The sequence below is a fragment of the Micropterus salmoides genome, unplaced genomic scaffold (genome assembly GCF_014851395.1).
Source record: "Micropterus salmoides isolate LMB-PRFRI ecotype aquatic unplaced genomic scaffold, ASM1485139v1 Ms_hic_scaffold_18, whole genome shotgun sequence".
NCBI classification, from domain to species: domain Eukaryota; kingdom Metazoa; phylum Chordata; class Actinopteri; order Centrarchiformes; family Centrarchidae; genus Micropterus; species Micropterus salmoides.
The window spans coordinates 2,020,431-2,036,619 of NW_024040928.1; the positions used below are offsets into that span (position 1 = coordinate 2,020,431).

The window sequence follows — 16,189 nt, forward strand, 5'->3', positions numbered from 1 at the left end:
GCCAGTAGTTTGACGCAGATGTGTTATTTTGCTGGTAGTTATTTTCAGAATTTTATTGGCTACACGAAGTGCCAGTCATTGGCACAATTGGTTGCAATTAGCTCAGCCTACCCACAAAATAATAGGGGCTGGCTCTTCCTTACAGCATTGGCTCTCATTGGCTGTTGTAGGCTGTGAAAGGGACATGTGAGCTCCTATTGGGTCAAATTAGCTGTCAATCGAAAGGTTCAGCAGCTAATTTGAATACAAGATATTGCATTTGTTTACATCCAAATCTATATCTATATATATATATATATATCTCTATCTATTATATTAATCTATATATTATATATACGGTTATGATGACATATTAGCCACGTTTGCCGGCCAATATGAAACGATGCAGCAGCAGTCCCTGGGGATATATTGATGTGTGGCGTTTTGGACTAAATGTTTTTACTGGATTGGATCATCTGAAACTTTGACAAGAACAGAGCCCACCGGGCTTGGCGGAAATTCAGTCTCTTGGCGGTCTAGATGTAGGAGAGATTTTTGTGGTCAGTCAGTACCAGGAAGGAGTGTTCTGGCAGAAGGCGCAGTGGTGGAGTTTGTCGTCCTCCGGAGAGCGCTGGGAGAGAGTGGCACCAACTCCCACGTTCGAGGCGTCCACCTCTACCACGAACTGAAGGGAGGGGTCGGGGTTGGTGAGGACGGAGGCGGAGGTGAACTGGGTCGTGAGGCGGGAGAAGGCTGCAGCAGCCTCCGGAGACCAGGCAAAGGGAACCAAGGTGGAGGTGAGACGGGTGAGGGGGGTGGCGATGGTGCTGTAGTTGCGGATGACCCAGCGGTAGAAGTTTGCAAAGCCAAGAAAGCGTTGTAACTGTTTAACGGAGGTGGGGGTTGGCCAGTCAGCGACCGCCTAGATCTTCGACAGGTCAGCGCGGAGCCGCCCCCCCTCGATTATGAAACCGAGGAACTGGACTGTGGGTGTGTGAAACTCACATTTCTCCGCTTTGACGAAGAGCCTGTTCTCCAGAAGCTGCTGCAGGACCAGACGGACATGCTCAGTGTGTTGGGCAGGGTCGCGGGAGAAGATCAGGATGTCATCGAGATACACGAAAACCAAGCGGTGGAGGAAGTATCGGAGGACGTCATTGATTAACGCTTGGTAAACAGTGTTGGTGAGGCAAAAGGGCATAACTAAATACTCATAGTGTCCAAGGGGGGTGTTGAAAGTGGTCTTCCATTCATCCCCCTCCCAGATCCACACCAGATGGTAAGCATTTCTTAAATCCATCTTGGTAAAAATGGTGGACCGGGAGAGTTACTCAAAGACTGAGTCCATGAGCGGGAGGGGGTACTTACTTTTAATGGTGATGGCGTTGAGCCCCCAGTAATTGATGCAGGGCGAAAGGTCTTGTCTTTTTTGGCTACGAAAAAGAAGCCGGCCCCTAACGGAGAGGAAGAGGGACGGATGATACAGTCAGCTAGGGAATCTTTGATGTACAGCTCCATAGATTCCCTCTCCGGACGCGACCGGTTGTACAGATGACCGGTTGTACAGATGAGTAGAAGGGAGGGGCGCGTCCGGAAGAAGGTCTATGGAGCAGTCGTAGGGGCGGTGGGGGGGTAGAGACAGGGCTTGGTCTTTACTAAAAACTAGGGCGAGGTCGTGGTACATGTCAGGACACCGGATAAGTCGGGAGGGATGGAAGGCGGGTCAGGCTGAGCGGAATTACCGGGGGCTCGAGCGGATAGGAGGAAGGGTTGGTTTGAGACGGTAACCCGAGATGGTTTGAGGCCTGAGCGGGAGTTGGAGGAACCGCGAGCGATGCAGTCCCTCTCTCTCTCCCACAAGCGGTTGTCCAGATCGGTAGCTACCTCGTCCTTAACGGCCAGCAGGTCTGTCATGCGGTTGTTGAGACCATCCAGGAACATTCACCGGACGGCATTATTGTTCCAGCCCGAATTGGCCGCCAGAATACGAAGTCCACTGAGTACTCTGCCACGCTCCGATTGCGCTGGCGGAGGGAGGAGGCGTCCAGGCACATCCCTTCCCTGCACCACCCGAGCGAAGACTCTCTGCATCCCCTACACGAAGGAGGAATAGGAAGAGAGGATGTGGGGCTGACCCTCACTGACAGCTGCGTACCAGAGTAGCCCAGCGACATAACAAATTTTGGCCTCATCGGACTGGAAGGTTACTGGTTTCCTCTTAAACACCAGGGCGCACTGTACCAGGAAGCCGTCACACGTGCCTAAAACACCGGAGAATTTATCTGGGTGGGAAACTGGAGACTCACGGGGAAAGAGAGCACCAGAACGGACCGAAACACAACGCTTCTGGTTTTAAAGAGATTTATTAAGGGAATAAGGGGAGTTGAGGGGCTGAAGGGGAGTTGAGGGGCTGAAGGGGCTGGAGAGGTTCAGGCGAGAGGGCCGAGGGGGAAAGGAGACAGAGGTGGGAAGGGATGTGGTGGCTGGCGAACAGGCGAAGAGCGAGGGGGAGTGCCGTGGAGGTGATGTGAGGGGAGCAGGCAGGTAGGTGAGCCCAGCTGACTGAACGGGAGACGGAGGTGAGTGGACCTGGCGGGTAAAACAGATAAACAGACAGGGTTAGTTCAGGGAAGCAGGAGATGGAGAAGCAAGATATCAACAAGGACAAAAGCTTGAATATAGTGGTGGCACGAAGTCTGGAGCGACGACGTTCAAGTGGGGACTGAGTGGTGAGCCGGGGTTGAAATACTCGTAGAGATGAGGCTGACTGCTGGCAGGTGTGGCGGGCAAAGGTGGAGGTTGATGAGACGCAGGTGTGGATTGTCAGCAGAGCTCAGGAGCGGGAGGGAGAGCACACACAGAGGGAGAGGGGAGGAGACACAGAGAGAGAGGCAAAACTCAGGGGAAAACAGAACGCGAGAAAAGGAGGAAAAAACAGGACACTCACCGGGTGCGTGACATGTTCAAAAGCGTATATCATGGTGTGTGTAATTTTATATATTACGTTAACAGTATGTCTCACAAGCAATATTTGGGCTGTAAATTCAATTAAATCCCACCCTCTTCCTTCAGGTCTTCCTCCAAAGCCACTCCCCAAATAACACTTTTTCATGGGTAATGAGTCCACTGGCAGAGTGCACGCAGGTAGGTAGTTAAGTAGACAGGCAGGTAGGCCAGCAAATCAGCCAACCTCCAGAATTAAGACTGAATTAACTTTTTCCTCAGGGTGGTGACAAGCTGAATATCATACATTTGTGTTACTTAGTATAAATACTGATCCATTTTGAAAGCAAACGCTCACTCTACTTCATCTTTTGTACTATTTCATGTTTTTAAAATGCATATTTTGGTACCCTTTAAAGCAATACAGTGATTGCCACCTTAGAAAATATGAGCCTCTACAAGTACCACGATTATTTTATTTTAAGTACAGTAGTGTGAGCCTACCCTATCCACACAACTGTCATACACCACAAGCAGCTTCTCACATACACATGCAAACACACACAGTAACTGAGAACATTAAGAATAACAACTATAACATTTAAACACACACCTGTTTGAATTTTTTCATGCTGGTGAGTATTGACAACTTACACAAGCCTAATGAGAAGGGTCCACCTGCCTCTGAGAACACAGTCCTGCGATGTCTGGGTCATTTGAGATCAGTTACATTCTCAGGCACAGCCCCCACCTTGCTTCTGTATTTCATCTTGAAAACGACAAATGAAGAGAAGCCTTTCTTACACAGATATGTGGTTGCAAAAGGAATGAGAAAGCACACTGCCTTGCTGCTTGCAGGTGCTGTTAATGTGTTGTCACCTGAGAGTCGTACTGTCAGTGAAATAAAGAAATGGTGCTGTGGTGGCCACAGAAAGGCAATGGATGACTGCAAAGGGATGGGGTCAAGGGGAAGTCTCCATCATAGAATATGGCATTCTAGTAATGTCGCACAAGGGATTATACAGAAATTGCAACTAGAGATGTTCCCCTGGACAGCAACTTGCATAAACCTGCATGTGAAGATATGGCTAATAGGCATGACAGCAGGGACGTCACTAGGATTGGGACAGGGGGGGCTTAGCCCCCAGGGTACGCTTAACTTTCACTTCCAAAATCTTTGCACTCACATCTTTTGTTGCTGTATTAGAACTACACTTATATTAACAAGCAGTGAAGAAGCCAAGATGTTTACAGGTAAAAAGCAACAGACATATTCTCTTCTTCTGTTTCTCCTCTGTTGAACAAAAGTTACTGTAATGTTAGCTTTTAGGCACATTATTTATATTTATTTATTTATTCATTTAGCTGACGCTTTTATCCAAAGCGACTTACGATTGCTATATATGTCAGAGGTTGCAGTGAAGTAATACTATGTCCAATTCCTCTCTCTCTTAGATAAGTTGCAGGTCCAAAGAATAGCTATTTAATTACACAAATTTCTGGTTCGGTTCAATCAGTGTGATTTTGTTCTGTGGTTTGGCTTGCATGAAAGCATACAATAACTACTACTATCATGTAAGCTGTTGCTAAGGATCATGTATAGTCTATCCTACATATAGGCCACATCTACATATTTATTTTATTTATTACAGCCAATGAATGCAGAAAGTTACGTTGGTCAGAATGTAGCAAAAGTAATAAATATAATGAAGTAAATTTGTTTAGACTATGCCTTGGTGCTTAGACTGCCAACAAATACCTATTGCCAAAACAGGCCACATTTCCTTACCTGTAGACCACTACTGAACTCAGAATCAGGTGCCCTGCCAATCTCCTCTCTCACTCTCCTAAAATAGCTTTGAATATCTAGTCAATGAATTGAAGGATATCCAGGTTCATTAGCAGTAACAGGGACACTATGCCATTTAGTTTTCACTGACAACAACATTCTATGGGGACTGATATTGTTTTGAAATACTACAGAGATCCGTAATATTAATGGCATTCACACTTACTAAACTAGTGTTTTCCATGGCCAACTAAAATATCCCTTTTCCTTTACCTCAAGTAAACGTAGCTAAAGTTCAGCAGCTTTGTATCACTCACTACGCTGAATCAATCTTCCGTCACCACACTTCTGTGTGTGTGTGTGTGTGTGTGTGTGTGTGTGTGGTATCTTGCTTGGCAGCTTGGAAAGCAGCAATGAAAGGCAGCCTGCCTCAGGGCCCTAGTCCCTGACCACAGCAGGGATTTAAATTTTGAAGCAGAAGAAACAACCAGAGGGATTATTTTAAGCCAATAAATACAAATTTTATAACAATTCTTGCTCTCTTTGTTGAGTACATGTCTGCACTGTAAAAAGAAATCTAAATATAATTATTATTTTTGTTATTATTATTTGGGGGGGCTTCAACCCCACTAAAATAGTCCTAAGACAGGGGTCTTCAATTAAAATTCAAAAAATTTCACAAAGCAAATGTCCGGAACATCAACTTGCGTTACCATAACGTATAGCCTAGTTGTATCAACATATGTTTTTAGTCAACAACTGACAAATGTCAAATCAGATACTATTTCAACAATAAAATGTCAGGGATAATAAGTAATAACCACTCTAATAATAAATCCTAAATTTAAGTAATCTAAAGGCTGCATTTAAAAAATGTTTTAGTAAATGTGCATCTTAAAATAAATTTTGTTACACAATTTCAGAAAAAATTAAATAAACACTGTAGCTTTTAGTGACTGAAGTTCAGTCTCAACCAATTTTTTAATAAACACTCAACACATCATAACAAATGAACAGCTGTAAAGCCTCCTCTTCTCTTTCATTCCCTCTTATATAGCTACCACTTCCCTACTTTCTCTTATTTAGTTAGAAATGTGAGCTGTAGCTAGGATTATATGAGGAGATGTGAGATATTCCGGTTTTGAACTGCCTGTGGGAAGAATGTACATGTGAGAATCTGTACATTCTTGGTTAAAAGCCGTGCGACGTCTCTTTCGTCTCCTCTCTTCTTCTGTGGATCTCACTCGTGGACTCGACTCGCAATGCTCAGGGCTTTTAATGGCTCTGGCAATGCTTAACAATGCACAGATTTGATTGGCTGAGCAGCATCACATTAGACGATTAGAGCACATGCGATTGGTCTGTGAGTTTCTTGTGCCGCTGAACGAGGGCCATAAATGCTAGAAAAGCTGTGAATTTAAAAATAGAAAACCTCCAGATCTGGACCGCGGTCCGCCAATTAGTGACCTCTGGCCTAAGGCAAGGATTATACATCCCATGTATAATCCGCGCTGATCTCTGCGTGCCTCTCGTTTTTTATGACCGCGCTGCGACTAGCGCTACCAGGGCAACAACCGACCTGTCTGCCAAGCTGACTGCTGAAGAATATAAATAATATAATAAAATATATATATATATATATATATATATATATATACACAGAAGTAGTTAAGGATGACCATGCCTGATAGTAATGGTCTCAAGTAAAACCATTTCTAATTTTTTAATTCATGAAAGTAACCACATTAACGTCAACTTACATAAAATGAACATCATCTGGTCATAAATGAACCTTCAATTAGTGCATAATTTAAGTAGTTTTTCAATTTCAGATGTTGATATTGATAGTAGTAGGTATAATCATAGGCATCAGCAGCTATGATGATATTAGTATAAATAAATACATAATACATATAAATACATTTTTAATTATGTAAGAATGCAAATGGAAGAGCAATAAGTGAAACCCGGATAATGCCAACGTAATTATGAAGTGTAATTTATATAGGATTTTCAGACTCAAGATTGCTTCAGAGTAATAAATATACAACCCATTAGTGAAAAACTTAGGTTTGGATAACAATAATTGCACATGACCACTACAACAGGTCTGTCCATACAAGTAGTTCTTGCATGAGGCCTATTGTTTTGTAATTTGAAGTAAACCATACTCTATCATTTCTGTCCAGTGTAATTTAAAATCTTCCAGGTTTACATCATTGTCAACAGTTTAACATTTTGATCAAGTATCAGGTGTCAACCATACCCCATTCCCTGTTTTACTCTTTAATCTAAATGGCGTATAAACACTTTATCAGCATAAGATCAAGTAACCAAAACTTCAAGGATATCAATCTGTCTAGTTGGGAAGCATAATGATTAAATCAATTTCACCTGTTTTAGTGCAAATGAAAATGATAACAGGTGCACTGCAGAGGCAACAGCAAGACAACCCCCAAAAAGTGGAATGGTTTTTGAGGTGGTGGCCACAGACAATTGCTCTCTCCCTTTTCTTCCTGACTGATTGTTCTCTAGATTTGTGTTTTGCTAGTGTCCTTGTCGCTACTGGTAGCATGAGGCAGTACCTGTAGCCCATTCAGGTTGCACAGGTAGTCGAGTATCTTGAACTTTTAACAATTTCGTTCATTGAAATCTGAGGAAAGAAAGGCTTTACTTGTTTCACAGTGATTCTCAAAAAAAGAGAACAAATTTACAATAACACTGAGGTTGATATAGAAACAGACACCTCACCTGAGATGTGCAGTACTGTAGCTGTCGGTAACAATCACACATCTGTCGTTTTTTTGAAGATATCCTGCTAGGCCCACATCATTTCACTTTGATAGAAATGATGTTGGGAAGTAGAGCTGTTCAATTAAGCAGCTCAAGCCCATGAGGAAAGACATAACACCACATCCGACACTCACACAAGCCTGCAGAGACGGGGAGACTGGGAGAAAGAGGGGAAGGAAGAGTGAAAGAGGAGAGAGCAGGAAGGGGTCAGAGGGAAAACGACAGAGACATAGAGCATCCACAATATAAGGTGTATTGTATAATGAGTGCTTTGCAGGATGGTTGCCCGACAAGCCCCAGAGTGTAGATAATTATGGCATGGCAGCAGCAATGAATCTCTGCCGAATGAACAGATCTACTATTCCCCTCTCTATTTGTCTTTGGCCCTGTGAAGCCCTCTTGTCTGTAGCCTGACCAAAAGATTATCTCTAAACACTTGCTTGAGCTATGATGCAGCAGTTTCCCTGAGAAGGCTGTTTTTTTTTAAAGCTTTACAGTACACATCCTTAACTTTTCGATTCAATTAAAGCAATTTGAAAAGACGAAAGTTTCTGGCAACAATGGTGTTTTTTGGATGTGTTGCTATCTGGAACATAGGTTTTCTGGGAGAAGGGTGGGTTACTATGATGGTAAAAAGATAGGTAAGGCTAAGATAGCCACAATGTAGTGTATGCACATCCCAGGATTACATCAGGAGCATAAGCAAGATGGTAACAACTACATAAAGAAATACACAAACACATGCGCACAATCAAGGTTTTGAATTATTAGGTATTATTTGTTGGAAGCACCTGTAGTTTATATAGGGCCGATTTATAGGCCAATATGAGCTAATTGCATTTAAATTGGTATCTGCATTTATAACAGCTGATTAATGATGAAGAAATGGAGAGATAGATCTTTCAGTGATGTCATGAGTGTTGCAACAGCCACAAATCCACATCAAAACAAAGCAATCAGCTGACCAGAGTCATGCAAATAAACGCAAGCTCAATCTAACACAGCTTCCAGCCAAACAAAGTTATCTAGCTCCTCTTTCAAATGTGCAACGGTGTGAAATCTTAAAGTTGTAGACAGTCATGTAGTGGCTGAGAAATGGTTTCTCGCAGCTTTAAAATTTAAGTGTGCTGGTAAAAGAACAAACTAGATGTGAATGCGCTTATTCTCTCTGCATGTTCTAGCAGCAAATATTTATTAATGTGTAGTTGTTTAGGCTACATGTTGAGTTGTTGAGACTAATCTAAGGCTTCTTTTTTTTTAAATAATCCATTCAGGAAAAGTATTATAACCCACATTAAAGCTTTCAATATTGGCCTGTTCTTAGTAGTAGTTAGTAGGGCTGTGCCAATAAATCGATATATCAATATATCGCTATATATTTTCCATGATACTGTATCGATTTCATCCCATCATTTCGATATTTAAATAAAATAAAAAAATGCATTGACAGTTAGCTCAACGCTAACATAATGGGAATCTCCATTGATATGCTAACAAATGTTAGCATCGTGATAATACAATCTTAACTTAAACTACACACTGCTTTAAATGCTTAACATCCCGTCAGATCCACAGAGCCTGGAATGCTGAGTTCACTTAACAACTACCTTTGTGAAGTTAAAAAATGGATGTCAAATAATTTCCTCCAGCTGAACTCAGACAAAACAGAAATCCTGGTCATCAGGTCCCAGCAGATGGTTCCCTAGTAAATCACATTAAGCCTGTGGCAAAGAACCTTGGTGTTTGGTTTGATAGTAATTTAAATTTCAAGCAGCACACCACAAAGCTTGTTCAATCATGTTTTTATCAACTTAGAAATATAGCAAAATCTATGTTAACTTTTAAGGACACCGAGACCATTTTACACGCCTTCATCTCATCACGCCTGGATTATTGCAACAGCCTTTTCACCTGTTTAAACCAAAAATCTACTGATCGACTCCAGACTGTCCAGAACTCAGCTGCCAGGCTTTTAACCAGAACAAAGAAATATGACCACATCACCCCTATTTTAGCTTCATTACACTGGCTCCCAGTATGTTTTAGTATTGACTTTAAAATTCTATTGATCACTTTTAAAGCTCTTCATGGCCTCTTGCCTTGTTATATTTTTGACCTTTTAGTCCCATACGCACCAGCACGTACCTTGAGATCCTCGGGCAGAGGTCTGCTGTCTGTTCCAGAGTCTCGACTGAAAACTAAAGGGGACAGAGCGTTTGCTGTCAGGGCCCCGAGGCTCTGGAACAGCCTGCCTGAGGAAATCAGGTCGGCTGAGTCAGAGAACTCTTTTAAGTGTCACACTCTGCCTGTCTGCCATGCCGTGTTTTGCCCTTTTGTGTTTAGTTAGCGTTTTTTTGGTCTGTTGGGTTTTGGGGGTCTGTCTTGTCTGTCGTCTAGTGTTCGGTAACCTTTGTCATGTCTGTTACCCCAGTGATCCCTCTGCATGTCTGTCTCTGTTTTCCCCTGCTCTCTCTCTCTCTCTCTCTGCCTCGTTAGCCTCATGTCTTTCACCTGTGTTGCTCCCGCCCTGCTCGTTAGTCCCTGTGTGTATATATACCTGGTGTTTCTGTCTTGTCTTTGTTGGGTCATTGTTTATTGTCATCCAGTGTTGCAGTTTGTTCTTGTGTCTCCAGCCTTACTCACTGTGTTCTCCCGGTTACCCTGCTCAGTTTTGGATTCTGGTTTTCACCCTTTTGGATTTCTGTTGGCCAGCCTTTGTTTTTGGACTCAGTCAATCAGCCACTCTGTTTGTAAGTGTGCTCGCCTTTTGTTATATTAAAACCCTTCACTGAACTGCACCTGCTAGCTTTCGTGTCCTGCGTTTGGGTCCTCCAACCTGCTCAACCCTGCCTTCACCACAAAACCGTGACATTAAGTCCCTTCTTAAAACATACTTTTATAGCCTTTCCCGATTTTATTTTACTAATTTTATATTTCTTAAATGTGTATTAGTCTTTTCAATGTTTTCATGCTTTTATCTTGTATTTTTGTATTATTGTCTCTTGGGTATTATTGTCTTTACACTTGTTAAAGCACTTTGTAACTTGTTTTTGAAAAGTGCTCTACAAACAAAGATTATTATTAATTGTGTGTATGACTCGGGAGGAACGGGTAGTCTCAGTGAGTAATTCGTTCATTTTCACGCATGCGTGAAGGATCTTGTAATAGATAGGGTTCTACCGCGAGCCGAATTACCTCCGAGGTCGTCTCCTCTCCAAAACAAACTGACCCGGACATTAAAACACACCCACATAGCAACATTCACGTTAGCTCTGTAAACAGCTATCTGGGTCCGCCAGAGAACGCAACGTAACTTTTACTTTTTATTTACCAACATAGCCGCCACGATGGCGTGGAGAACCGGGGTTGATATGCAGGCAGGGATGAGGCTGATTGCCGGTAGGTGTGGCAGGCAGAGGAGGTGGCTGACGAGGTGCAGGTGCGGGTCGTTGGCTGGGCTCAGGAGCGGAGGAAGAGAGAGAGCACACGCAGGGGAGGAGACACAGGGAGGCAGGCAGATTACAGGAAAAAACCAGGGGAAAACAGAATCACAAGCAAAAAACAGAAATAAACAGGACACTCACCGTCAGCATTTATATAATGTGTTAATATTTCTTTGTTCCTCTCTCTGTGCTGGAGTTCTTTAAGAACTTGGTGGCTTGATCCAGATTATTATTATTAAATTGGTTGAATTTTAATAAGTGTGTTTATTCGATGAAACATGTGTGTATCAAGCTTATTACTTTTATATACGCAAATCTTATATCAATATTTTACTCATGAACAGGGACGTTAGGCTACTGTATAAATGAGCACTTTAGAGATAACGATAGTAATTATATACATAAGCCTTTATATGGCTGGTCTGGTTGTATACTCAGGAAAGATTGTGACAATGGAAGGTTTTAGCCGGAGTAGTGGATTGCATAAAAACAACATATTTCTGTGGGGTTTTTTTTACATGGTTTGAATTTGGTTGTAGGCCCAAGGGGGTGTATATAATGATGATAGAGTAATCAAGAGGTGAATTTGTGCATTATACTTTGTCAATTAAATCAAGCCAGGCAGCCTTCCATGTTTGAGAACGGCGCTGTTTTTTTAATTGCCCACTAGAGGGCTGCAGCGCTACGATAATCAGCCAAGTTCAAATGAACAAAATGACTCAAAAAATTAGTTCTTTTAAATGAACGAGATTTGAAGATTCGAGTCTGTCAAAAGAGTCGAACTTGCCGTCACTAGTGCGAAATAAAAAAGCTGTGAACTGGCTAGCTACAGCAAATCCAAAGGGTCAAAACACAAACCCACAATTCCCAGCTATCTCTAGGTGGAGAAAGGGCAGCCCAACATTGAGTCACTGAACAGTTATCAATATAATGTGATGTACATATTAGACTTAGGTGGTACACAGCAATTTGTATTTTCAGTAAATGTAGTGAATTTGCATAATGTTCCTTATTATAAAGAAATGTTTTTTATATTCATTTTTCATAGTTGCTCTGTAGTTCTGTACCGTGTGCTGCAGAACTGTGGCGTTTTCTAACTTAATGTGTTATCGCATTAATGCATTTATTAATTAACGCTGACAATTATTTTATCGCTATTAGCGTAGTTTTTATTATTAGCCCGAGTGGGCTGGGAACCCCCAGTACCAGCGGAAACCCTATTGTAATTGTTCTTATTTTCCGTACATTTTTTCACCTAATTCCAATACTGCAGCCTAGACGGTAAGTGCTACTGACGCGAAACTCACGGGGTAGCTTCAGGTCCATGAGAGGACACCATGCGAAAGAATTCGCTCACTTCTACCTCTAGAGGCCCTACAAGCAAGGTCCAAAGTTTTGCACTTTCAAATCGCTGTAAGTCACGCATAGGAAGACGCATATCAAAAACCTTACATCCAGGCGTTTGGGGGATCAAGCTGAATCTTCCGCCTAGACTTTTTTTTTTTGCTACAACGCGAAAACTGAAACGAATTAACTCCTCCGAAGCCACAAGTCCGATCGACACCAAACTTGGCACGGATAATCTCTGGACCTTTCTGATGAAAGTTTGCATAGGAAATTTTCATCCGATGAAAATTATAGGCTAACAAATGTTTGCAAAAAAACGCTACTAACAGGAAGTGAGGTCATATCTTCAATTTGGAATGGCCGATCGACACAAATTTGGACCATTAATGTGGGACGCCCTCCTGAGGGCCTATGCAAAATTTGGTGCAACTCACACCTAGGTGGTGTATTTAATCCGAAAAAATTGTTCCTCTATAACCAAAGTCACACTGACATGAAACCACAGCCGAATTGTTCAGCATGGTCCCCTTACTTCAGGCACGAAAGTTCACCCAAATATGCCCATAGGTGGCGCTGTTATTGCAGATTAAAGACGCAAAAAAAACAAAAAAAACATTGACTTACATGCATTTTATATCTCCATAACAAGTCCGATTTACACCAAATTTGGGGCAATTCTTCCCCATGGGGCCCTGATGACAGTTGAAAAATTTGGTACAATTCGGCTTAAAGGTGGCGGTATAATCCAAGCTCAAATGCAGTCGGAGAATCACATTCATTTCAATGGGATTTTCAACCAAAGGACATTTTGCCTCATAACTACGGCCCAATACAGTCCACATTCATAAACCATATGTCTACGTGTTTGGGGAATGCTGCCGATTCCGATGGTATAGGACACGCCTGTGTGCAATGACGTTTCCATTTCGCTAGATCGCGAAAACTGGAAAACCTATTTTAACGAAACTTGGCACGGACCATCCCAGATAGCAGCTGACTCTGGGCCGAATCCGCCTCCAAACTGGCAGATCCGTGTAACAGTCACGCCCGTTTTACTGCCACGTTCCAGATACGGCCCACAGGTAGTCTGTGTACACTCAGGAGTGGGTGTGAGCATCCATCAGTCGGCGGAATCGTTGTTGTTCTGGCCCGGGGCCATCGGAACGAGCGCGCAAACTGTTTCTTTCTTCGGGTCAGTTCGGAACTGCAAGCTTTGGGGAAAGAGTTTATAGCGGTAAGTTGAACGATGTTACAGTCAAACAGTTTAGTGTGATTGTTTTTAGCGGTGTAATGCTTGTTAACATCATTAACATCATCACATCGGAATGTTTTGACCGGGTTTTCACTTCTTAAAATGGCTAAAACTGTTGAAGAGGCATTGGCTAACGTTAGCTTTTTGGGCTAGCTAAATTAACTGAATGAACGGATAGCTAAGCTAGCTAGCATTAATAAACAACTTTGTGTGCAGCTAGCATAAAACATTAATGCTGTTTAACGTTAGTTAACGTTAGTGTTTCCAACAGCACCAACTAACAGCACCTGTCTCCTTTTTAGGTTCAATCTTTTCTTCACCCCTGGCTGAGAGCCCGGGATTAATAGGGTAAGTTAATTTAAGTATTTTTTTCCGGCTTTGATTTGATCTTGGCTATAGTTGAGCATAACGTTATAAAGTTATGATAGGTAAGTTAAGTGTTTAAAAAATCAAAGCCATCTAAAGAAGTTGGAATTTTCATCTGGCATTAATCAAAACGTAAAAACAAATAAGGTCTATGGGCGGGAAATCTCCTCTCTCCGTGTCTTTTCATTGACTTTGTATGAAATCACACCGCTGTAATATGGTTGTGGAGCAGTTCCTGATTCATTCTGGATATTTATTTGGGGCGTTTTCCGAGGGATATAGTGTGCTATGTTAAGCTTACCAAGTGTTTACCCTCAGATTTCTGTCAGGAGCTGTAAGAAATGTTATTTGTTTTGTCTAGAGGCTGATGGTTCTCAGTAATTCATCAAATTTTACAGTTAAAAATTACAATGAGGTTCATGATATCAGTACACTGAGATGGCTGGCAGTGGTACAATCAGCATTACTCATTCTTTTTTTTGCCTCACATTTTTTTTGTTGCACGCTTTGTACATAACGTTACTACCACTGGGGTTTGTTCCAAAATCACAATGCAGTGCAAACCTGTAAAATTAGCAGAGCTGAGCTCCTGGGGTCATTTGTCAGGGTAACGTTACCCACTGGGTCTTAAAATAATTCAATAAGTCTCTTACATTTATTTACAAAGGTCTTAATTTTTTTGTTCTTTTCATATGATTATATAGATACAGGTAACTGTACACATAACTGTCAAATGTATAAAATGTTGTGTGTTTTGACTACTTTTTACATTTTGTCTGACTTCCGGTCAGCTCTGCTGTACTAGTAACTTCACCACTGATCTGCATACAGTGCTCTTTCATCCTTATTTTAGCAACTTTCACAGATAACATTCTGTTAATAGTATTTACTGTTCAATCTTGGAATATACATTCAATGGTTTTCTCAAACACAGTGGCCAAACAGATTAATTGGAAAGGAGTAAAGGGAAAAGAAATATTTTAAAGAAATGCTGACAAGAACTCTGAGTAAGTATTTTAGTATACGTATTATATGTGGAGGTGACTAGTAGATGAACTAGGAGGGCAAAAAATCTAAATAATCATTCATTAGTTGTAATCGTGGTAAAATGTTCACTTAATTGGGATTTTGATTTTAGGTGAAATCTCCCAGCCCTAGTCTAGTCCAGCCCCCTTTAAAATTACTAATCTCTGTGGATTTTATGTAATTTGTGATTGCCATTATCAGTTGAGTAATCACCCATTCTTTTATCCTTTGCAGAAATGAACACATCGGCCATCCCCCACTCCACTCCACTACTGATGATTTGTTGGGTGTCATGTGAGGGTTATGGCATTCCCACTTCTCCACCAAAACAATGTGTATGAACATTTTACAGTTTTTTTTTTTTTCTGGGTTTCACATGACTAGTTGGAGTTGGATATTGTATTTTGGCTATAAAATCTTTTATTTATACCATGGTCATGGAAAATGGTTAAAATCTAAATGGCTGGCAGTAATCATCTTTCAAGACAAACTTATAGCTTGTCGCTAATTAAAACGTTATCTTGTGTGTTTAGGCCGTAGAATCTCGTGTGTCTCCTGGCTTTAGCTTTATATGTAGAGTATGGTATCATGAGTGTGGTATATATCTTCTCATCTCTCTCGGGGAGAAAGCAAATCTTACTTTCTTACTATCATCATTACTAATGGTACACTACACTATGCAAGACTGATAGCAATGTCAATGTATTGAGCTTTTTAAGTAAGCCACACTGTTGCTATTATTAGAGTTTAATACTTCTGCATTCATTTAAAAATAACACCTGTGTCATAGGTGTGTGGTTACTGTACGGTTACTAGAAACTAATCACCTGCAAGTCAACTGGAGTGAAGTTTCTTGTTCCTACAGTTGTTAAAGACAGAAATGAGCTGTAAGATGTGTTTATTAGATTGAATGTTAGTTTGGTAATTATCTACTTTGTTTTAAGTTTCTGTCCTCTCTTTTTATCTCAAACATTTTAAATAAAATTTAAAATGTGTCACTCATCCGTTCTATCACTTTCTTTGTTGAAATTCTGTGTAGGACAAATAGAAACAGTCTTTGTAACAGAGTATAACAGTAGTTTTGACTGTCCATGCTTTTTAAATTCAAAAGAAAAAAGTAATCAAGTTTAAAATGCAAGGAAAATGAAAACATAAGTAAAACAAGAAATCTTAGTGTACCTTAGTGATATACAAGTCACTATTTGTTATACATTATATAGACCAGCTCCTGCCATAAGTTCTGTGGTTGAA

The 16,189-nt window shown here is 41.3% G+C and overlaps 1 long non-coding RNA gene across 1 annotated transcript; it reads right to left on the reverse strand.

Moving 5' to 3' along the window:
- Positions 1-2,323: 2,323 nt before the first annotated feature.
- LOC119909198 lies at positions 2,324-7,673 on the reverse strand. Its single transcript, XR_005445399.1, has 3 exons — positions 7,463-7,673; positions 3,577-3,691; positions 2,324-2,568 (listed from the first exon to the last, which is right to left on the reverse strand). It is a non-coding gene; the product is annotated as an uncharacterized LOC119909198 (long non-coding RNA).
- Positions 7,674-16,189: the final 8,516 nt, after the last annotated feature.